Raw genomic sequence first — 9,249 nt, forward strand, 5'->3', positions numbered from 1 at the left:
TTGTTAATATCCCAGAAACATATTTTTCATAAATCAAACTCTCCTTTTCAGAAGCCCTAGGCATTTTCAAAGCTGTAGCAAAATCAACCTCAAGATCTAAAGCCATTCTCTGTATCATTCATTTACTGCAGCCACAACCCAGGCCGAGGGAAATCTCTTTCTTTAGCTAAAGAGGCACCGTTACCTAAGCTTCCCTAAGGCTCTTGTGACATAAAATGACAGGACTTTTATGAAAATGTGTTCAGTTTTGCTGAAGCATTGCCTTTGGCTGTTTTAGTCGCTGCAGTTCTCTGTTTGTTCAGCTGGAGAGGTCAAATAATTTGTTCTTCCAGAAGTTAATCATTGATGACAAATTTGCTTGGCTAACACACGCACTCTTTGTCGCAGACTAGCGCGGGAGAGCGCAATTTGCCTTTGTAAAAATGCTCATATTCTTCAATGTACTTTTTCTCCTATTTCATACACTAGCTTCAGGTCACTAACTTTTCTCATCACCTTCTCTGCATCATCTCCTTCTGTCGCCTCTGGTCACCCCCTTTCTTCCCTTGTCAGTTAGAGACACAGAACCTGCCTTCACCTGCCAGGGCACATCAGGACTCAAACATGGTTCTCATGCTTGACCAGAGGTGGATTTTCTAAGGAAGCTTAGCTTCAGGGCCCCTTGCTTGCACGGGGTCGTAGCAGTGTGTTCACACGATCATGCATTGTAAAATGTACAAATGCCAGATATCCTAGCCTCTCTACACACAATTATTCTCTGTTACATTGTTGTAGGACTTTCTCCTTAGTTCAGCTAAAAACAGGGTCCTTGTCACACAACCATGAAAGATTAGGCTCACAGACCCTTTGAAGGGTGAGAAGAGCAGGGTTTATTGGGTGAAAAGGAAAAAAAGGGAAACAGTGACTTTCAGCAAAGCGAGAGTCCTGCTAGTAGACTTCCTGCCTCACAGATTGACTCCCAGGTACCACCTGGAATAGGAGAGGCCAGGCTTCTCTCTCCTGCAAATGGCACCAACTTCCTGAGGCTCCACCCCAGTGTACATTCTTCCCAGTGCCCAGGCTGGTTGGATGTTCTCCGGTGATCCCTTTATACTCAGCTGTCTCAACGTGTCCCCTAATATGGTTGGACTTCAAGTGGCTGTGGACATTTTGGGGAACCATCTAAAGGAAAGTTGAGTTGGGGACACATCTAATTTGGATTTAGTGGAACATGCTTACTTGGTTTGCACTCTGTTTGTGCCTGGCTACTGTTCAGTTATGGCTGGCTGTCTTCTTGGAGAAATGGCTCCCAGGAACACTTCCCCCACCTACTCCCCTGGCATAGAGACTTAAGAGACATGAAAGGGCAGACCCAAGCATCTCACTGAGGGATGAGCATGCATATGATAGCTGGTACCCTAACTATGTGAGAGGCAGGGGAGAGGCATCGTCTGAAAGCTATGGAGCCTGAAGCCAGTCTCTGGAAAACTCCTCCAAATGGTAAAACTTACGTGTGAGGGAAATTTGATAGAAGTTTTGCCAAATCTGAACACAATCCCAAGAAACTTACATGACATCATCAAAAGCGGTTGTGATACTGAAGGAATCGTCTACACTACTGCCTTATTATTATTATTTTTTTTGATATGGAGTCTTGCTCTGTTGCCCAGGCTGGAGTGCAGTGGCACGATCTTGGCTCACTGTAATCTCCGCCTCCCAGGCTCAAGCGATTCTCCTGCCTCAGCCTGCCGAGTAGCTGGGATTACAGGCATGCCATCACGCCCAGCTAATTTTTGTATTTTTATTAGAGATGGGGTTTCACCATGTTGGCCAGTCTGGTCTCGAACTCCTATCTCAGATGATCCAGCTGCCTCAGCCTCTCAAAGTGTTGGGATTACAGGCGTGAGCCACTGCTCCCAGCCTGACTTAAAAATTTAATCAACCAGGCTAGATTAAAGATATTTACTCTTATGTTGTATATTATGAAATCTTTATCATACGAAGAGATGGTCAAAAAGTATGCAGCCAACAATGTAGGCAGGAAAATCTTATTAAGATGTGTCAGGATTTTAATTTTTATTTATTTTTACATGATATTCCCCTGTATTTTATGATGTTCATGATTTTTTTTGCCAGTGTTTAAAAATTTGTATTTCGTTATGACTTCTGATTTCCCTCACATCTTTACCCAATTTTGTATTCTTTTTTACAAAATGAAGCTTGAAGGTGAAATCATCTTCTTCATCTTTTTAGGCTACCGTATTACAGGGCAAAGACTTTTATACAATAATTCTCAACCCAGATACTGGTAACTAATACATTTGAGGCTGGAGAAAAGTCCATAAATATTGGAAACTGCTATTATGAATCTGCACTCAGCTTTTTCTAGTTTCTATAAAATAAGATTTCAGCTTAGAGGACATCCATTCCCACATGCTAGAACAACACTCAAAAATCTCTAAAAATATAAAGCGATGTTCAGTAGGGAGGAAGCCATGTCATAAGAATAATTTGGCTGGTTCTTAGGAACAGTTAGTAACTAGGCACAGCCAAAATCAGTGTGTTTGTCTTCTAACAGATCATAATACCAGGTGGCAAAGAAAAAGACGGAAAGGAAATGCATGCAGTATGTTTCAAAGGGGGTTGTTGTGTTATGCAAAAGGCATAGATCCCAGAGGAAGCCATGTGCCCTCCCTACTGTTCAGATGGGGTTTGTCTGGCGCTAGGTAGCAGTAACCAGGGGAATAACAGATTGGTAGGATGTTCTCAAGGGGAAGGAATCTTCTGATGCCCCAAAGGGTAATGCCTTTGGAACATAAGGTAATTCAGATCTGATTATATTGCCGTGGTTCCCAAACTTTAGCACTGGCATCACAGGGAGGAGGGCTTGTTGAAACAGATTCCTGGGACCTACCTTCAGAGTTTCTGATTCAGTAAGTCAGGGGCAGGGCCTGAGATTTGCATCTCTGACAAGTCTTCAGGTAATGCTGATGTGTTGCTCAAGTTCCTCATGAACCTTTAGAGGTTGTATCTGACTCGTTGTTGATCTGCTTTGTTCAGATCTTGGTGTAACAAGGGAATCAGCCACCATCACCTGCATTTTGGCCCAGACTCAAAGGTGGGTAGAGGAGTGGAAAAGCATCAGTGGAAACAAGGGAAGGCTTCAGGTGTGCCCTGATTGCAGGCTGTTGGCATGGGAACTTGGAGGCTGGCTAACTAGAAGTGGAGCATCCTATGGGATTGCTTATGGGATTTGTAATAGATGATATATATTTGGCTTTCTCCATGTGGTCCTAAGTTGGAAGTAGCGACAAAAATAAAAGAAGCTGTCAATTATTAATTAAGTCCTGATCACTTGGATCCAATTGTTATAGGGGTTATTATGTGGCTTCCTGGGCTGGTTGCAAGAGATAGTGATCTGAATTCCTACAAATTCTACTTATAGATGTACCTACTGGCTGGCTTCTTGGGCTGGTTACTGTAAATAATCAGTTGGCTTCTTGAACTGGTTGCTGGGATTGTGGATAAGAGTTCTATTTTTATATGTAGTCTGACCATCATCTGTTTGTGTGTTCAGTCTCTCAGATGTCCAGTAATAGTTTCTTGCCTCAATGGGCAAAATCATATTGACGTTTACGATAGATGAAAACCAAGATCCTCTTTGTGCGTCCACTCTCAAATATAGATTAAGCACCTAGTTTATGTCACATATGATGTCAGCACTGAACATAGTATTAAGCAATTTCAAAATTATCTGCTTCATTTAAGATTTCTTTTGATTGCTACTTTCATCATGGTTCTAATACGTCTTCAAAACACAAAACTAAACTATACTTTGCAGGAAAAATACATGAGTGTGATAATTTTTTCATAGAGAAGCAGAATGCATTGCAGTTCTAATATGATCGGGATCCATTTTATTTTGCATGGAAGGGATGAGTCCTGTGAAATGGGGATCCATAAACTGGCAAGTCCTTGGTTTGGTGCAGAAAATCCTCACGATGGGAGAAATTAACCTAAAAATTAGGAACTCAAGCGGTAATAGGAACTGAAAAGGGATTCTAGCTAAACCCTGTTCCTGATAATTGAGTGAATCACTTGGCCTCAGCACTCACTTAGCCTCTACATTGGAAACACAGCAAGACCCAACCTCAGATTTACTCTGAAGGCAGAGAAGGAAAGTAAGACCATTGAGGTGTCTTCTAAAAGGGCACCATAGAAGTAAATGCATTCTTTAAGGCATGTTTGCTGCATGATCCAGGAAAACACAGATCACTTGATAAGAGTTTAGGGAAATACAGTAGTCTTTTTATCTGCCTTCCCTGCCACCCCCATGCCTCAGCCCCAGGCTGCTTTCATCATTCCACACAGGATAATGATTTATCTTTCTGATTTAACCACTGAGCATCTTATTGCATGGAAGAGTCTGGTATTTTGTTACTTTTAAGAGTAATACAATACAATTGGTTCTGAGGGCTTCGCTTATTACCTTGCATTGTTTTCTCATGAAGGACTATGATTCCTCTTGTTACTTGTTTCAAAAATAGTTGGAATTACATATGAAGATAGCAAATTGCAAACCCTTTAGGTTCTTTTGCAGAGGCTTGCTACTAATAGTCTCTTTAGTGCTTTTCACGGTGTAAAGAAAGGAACTGGTGAATGCCTGTGTTCTGTTTTTTAAGTCAGGGGAGCCAGGGGAAATATAATCTGTGGAAAAAAATCCAGGCCTCAGCTCGGTTGCTCTCTGCTGAGTCCTAGATCACGACCATATTATTGCCAGATCTTGATTGGAAGGATTAGACTTTTCAAAAATCAAAATTTCACATTCTCTTAAGACTTTTAGAAAGCCTAAACTTACAAATTGACAGATAAGGACTATTATTTTGCAAATTCAGAAGTCATTTCTCTTACTTGATGATGCTCTATGAGGCGAGGATGGAAGCCTGAGAGAAAAGTCACATAAGAATAGGACCCTTTTGTTAAAAAAAGATTTTTTGGCTGGGTGCAGTGGCTCTTGCCTGTAATCTCAGCACTTTGGGAGGCTGAGGTGGGTGGATCACTTGAGGTCAGGAGTTCCAGACCAGCCTGGCCAACATAGCAAAACTCCATCTCTAATACAATAATTAGCTGGGTGTGGTCATGTGCACCTGTAATCCCAGCTACTCAGGAGGCTGAAGCTTGAGAATCACTTGAACCTAGGAGGTGGAGGTTGCAGTGAGCCAAGATCACACCACACTGTCTCAAAAATAAATAAATAAATAAAAAAGATTTTTTAACCTGGTTATGAAAGTAGTATGGGCTCATGCTCATTGAAAAGAAAAAAATACAAACAGGTAGAGTTAGATTTTAGAAACAGTTTTATCTAACATAGACCCTACCTGTATAATGTTTTGTTTTTCTTATTTTAGTATAACCATCTCCCCTATTTCATTAATATTTCTTCGCAAGTATACTTCTAGTGACTAAATAATATTCTCTTATGAAATTTTTATAATTTACTTAACCATTTGTCTATTCGTTGAGGCTTAGATTGTTTCTAGTTTTGACAGTTACACATAATATTGCAGAGAAAACCTTGGTGTGTACATTTTTTTGTTTACAATTTTCATAAATTCCATAGATTTCCACAGATTTCATAAATTCCTAGAAGTAGATAGAGTCACAAAACATAAATACTTTTAGAAGTTTTGCTGTTTTTTCAGCAACCATTGAAACGATGATGTGATATTTCTTATCTTATTGATGAAATATATTGAACTCATTCTAAAAATAATGGAGGAAAAAATTGAAAGAGGTGCTATCCATTTTAACTGTGTAGCATTATATTAAAGTTAGATTGGGTAGAGTATTGGTAACTCCATGTAGAGGACGTCCACATGAACATTTATTGAGCATTAAAAGTTTCTGCCATGGGCCAATATATGTGGGGCACCAAGAGCAGGAGAGAATGGTGGAAAGCCACAGCAATTAAGAGTTGAAGAGCGTCATTCCACATTCCCTTTATTTTCTGCCCATGTTTCAGCTGCATTGAGCCCTAGACCTGTTGGGATGACTCAAATTTTCATTTGCATGAGACCTGACACCTTGGTTGTTTCATTCTTATCGCATTACAGGTTGAGTATCCCTTATTCAAAAGGCTTGGGACCAGAAGTGTTCTGAATTTTGTATTTTTTCAAATTTGGAATATTTGCATATACATAATGAGGTATCTTGGGGATGGAACATGAATCTAAACATGAAATTCATTTACATTTCATAGACACCTTATACACATAGCTTGAAGGTAATTTTATACAATATTCTTAATAATGCTGTGCAGGAGACAGTTTGCTTACATTGAACCTTCAGAAAGCCAAGGTGTCACTGTCTTCCCCACTCATGTGGACACACTGTGGTTCCTTGGCAGTTACCATCATTCCTAACTAATGACTGCTACCAATAAGCAGACATTTTCTTACAGTTATTCACACATAAGTATTAAAGAGTAAGAAATATAACATACCATCAACACAGCAAAAAAAAAATAACGTGTTCTGGATTACTAAGCAGCACAGTAGCATCACCAGAATACATGGGGATGCTGAATAAACTGTGTTGTGTGCCTGCGTTTTGACTTCGACCTATCACGTGAGGTCATGTGTGGAATTTTCCACTTGTGTCATGTCAGAACTCAAAAATTTTGGAATTTGGAGCATTTCTGGTTTTCAGATTAGGGATGCTCGGCTTGTATCTCAATTTTTCATTGACCGGAAATATTGGATCAGAAAGTCTTAAGAGTTAGCCCAGCCAACCTCCTGGGGTCCAGACTTAGTGGTCCTCACATCGATTGAGCTGGAGCATCCCAGTGTCTTGCTGTCTCCTTGTCAGTACAGAGACCTCCCCCACTGCCTTTTGGGTCACTTGTGTGAAAAGCCTGGAATGGCCATGTGATAGTCTCAGCTTGTAATGTAATAGAACCCAAACTTTGTTCCCTGGCAGAATAATTTTTTCCTTTGAGTGTTAGGACTTCCAAACATTTTGGTCCCAAGATTTGGGTGGAAAAATAAATCTCCCCTATCAAGTAATCTGGTATAAAATTGAAAGGAGCTGTTTGTACCTCTCCCCTTCTTTCCCAAGACTATGCATTCTGGCTATAGGGAAAGCTGAGTGAGGAAGGTGCACAGTTTCTTTCAAACATTTCATCCAGAAGTAAGAAATCCCCCAACATATTCAGTGGATCAAAATTCATTAGCATACCAGAGCTAACTATAAGGGAGATTGGGAAATGTAGTATGACTTTGTGCAAAGCAGGCAGAGGGGTAAGTCTAGTGAATACACAGCATATCCCCCCACGCCCCTCCCTTGCCTCGACCAATTCATTTTTGCTGCCCTATGCAGTTCTTCTTGAATATGTTTCAAAATTATGACAAGCTTCTAGTTTCATTAAGCATCTATTAAATTCATTTTAAAAAAATGTTTGATTTGTTTCAGAGAGAAGACAAACCACTCTTCCATTTTTTTTCTTTTTTCTCTTTTTAAATAGAGATTGGGGGCCAGGCACAGTGGCTCACACTTGTAATCCCAGCACTTTGGGAGGCCAAAGTGGGCGGATCACTTGAGGTCAGGAGTTCAAGACCAGCCTGGCCAACATGGTGAAACCTCATCTCCACTAAAAATACAAAAAAATTAGCTAGGCACGGTAGCACTTTCCTGTGGTCCCCACTACTTGGGAGGCTGCGGCAGGAGAATCGCTTGAACCTGGGAGGCGGAGGTTGCAGTGAGCTGAGATCATGCCATGGCACTCCAGCCTAGGCAACAGAGTGAGACTCTATCTCAAAAAACAAACAAAAAACAACAATAAAAAGACAAAAACAAAAAACAAAACAACAACAAAAAAACACAACTAAATGGGGGGGGGGGTGTCTCACTCTATTGCCCAGGGTGGTCTCGAACTCCTGGTCTCAAATGGTCCTCCCTTCTCAGCCTCTCAAGGTGCTGGAATTACAAATATGAGCCACTGTGCCCAGCCTGCTGTTCCATTTTTGTCTAGAAACCTGGACACCATTGATTGCACTACCTATTTATTTTTAGTAGCCACATTGTAGGCTGTTGCAGATCCTCACATTTGAAATAATTAAAATTTTTGTTCTCAGGACCTAGGATTACTTCTCTAGATAATTAAATATTACTTAGTGCTGCCAGTTATGTTATGAAAATACCTTAGAAATGGGCTGGGTGTGATGGCTCACATCTGTAATCCCAGTACTTTACTTTGAGAGGCTGTGGTGGAGAGGCTTTGCTTGAGCCCAGAAGAGTTTGAGACAGGCCTGGACAATGTAAGAAAACTCTGTCTCAAAAACAACAACAACAACAACAACAAAGGTTAGCTGGGCGTGGTGGCATGTGCCTATAGTCCAAGCCACTTGGGAGGCTAAGGTGGAGGGCTCACTTGAGCCCAGGAGTTTGAGGCTACTGTCAGCCATGTTTGTGCCACTTCACTCAAGCCTGGGTGATGGAGCAAGATCCTGTCTCAAAAAAAAATAAAAAAGAAAAAGAAAAAAAGAAAAGAAGATTTTATCTTCTTTGTGCAGTATCCAGAAAAATTCAAAGTCAAACACTAAATTCAATGTTGTAAGTTGAGAGAAAACCTTTTGTGTTAATAGCATGAGAAAAATGAGCAATTGTTCTTTGAATGTATTCTTGGTATGATCTTCTGTAAGAACTTCCAGGTAATACCCCCTGGGTGGTAAGAATTCCTTAGCCAAGTCATGACTGAGTCAGGAAACCCAGTACAACCACTTTGCCACATGCTTCAGCCAGAGAGAGGGTGGGGAGGTATCAGTTAGCATCTGTTTATCAAGTGCTTCATGGGGGCTCAACACTATCGGGGAGACCAGAACCCCTGCACCCTAGGATGACAGCTGGTATTAAGAGTGAAATAGGCGGGGCACAGTGGCTCATGCCTGTAATCCCAGCACTTTGGAGGGCTGAGGTAGGAGGATCGCTTGAGCCCAGGATTTCCATACCACCTTGGGCAGCATGATCAAACCCCATCTTTACAAAAAATGCAGAAATTAGCTAAGTGTAGTGGCGCTGGCGCCTGTAGTCTCAGCTACTTGGGAGTCTGAGGTGGGAGAATCACTTGAGCCCAGAAGGTTGAGGCTGCAGTGAGCCGAGATCAAACCACTGCAATCTGGTCTGGGTGACAGAGCCAGACCCTGTGTCTCTGCCTCCCCCACAAAAAAAAAAAAAAAGAAAAAAAGAAAAGAAACAACTTTGAGATATGCAAAG

Source organism: Pan paniscus, chromosome 11, assembly GCF_029289425.2.
Source record: "Pan paniscus chromosome 11, NHGRI_mPanPan1-v2.0_pri, whole genome shotgun sequence".
Classification (NCBI taxonomy): Eukaryota; Metazoa; Chordata; class Mammalia; order Primates; family Hominidae; genus Pan; species Pan paniscus.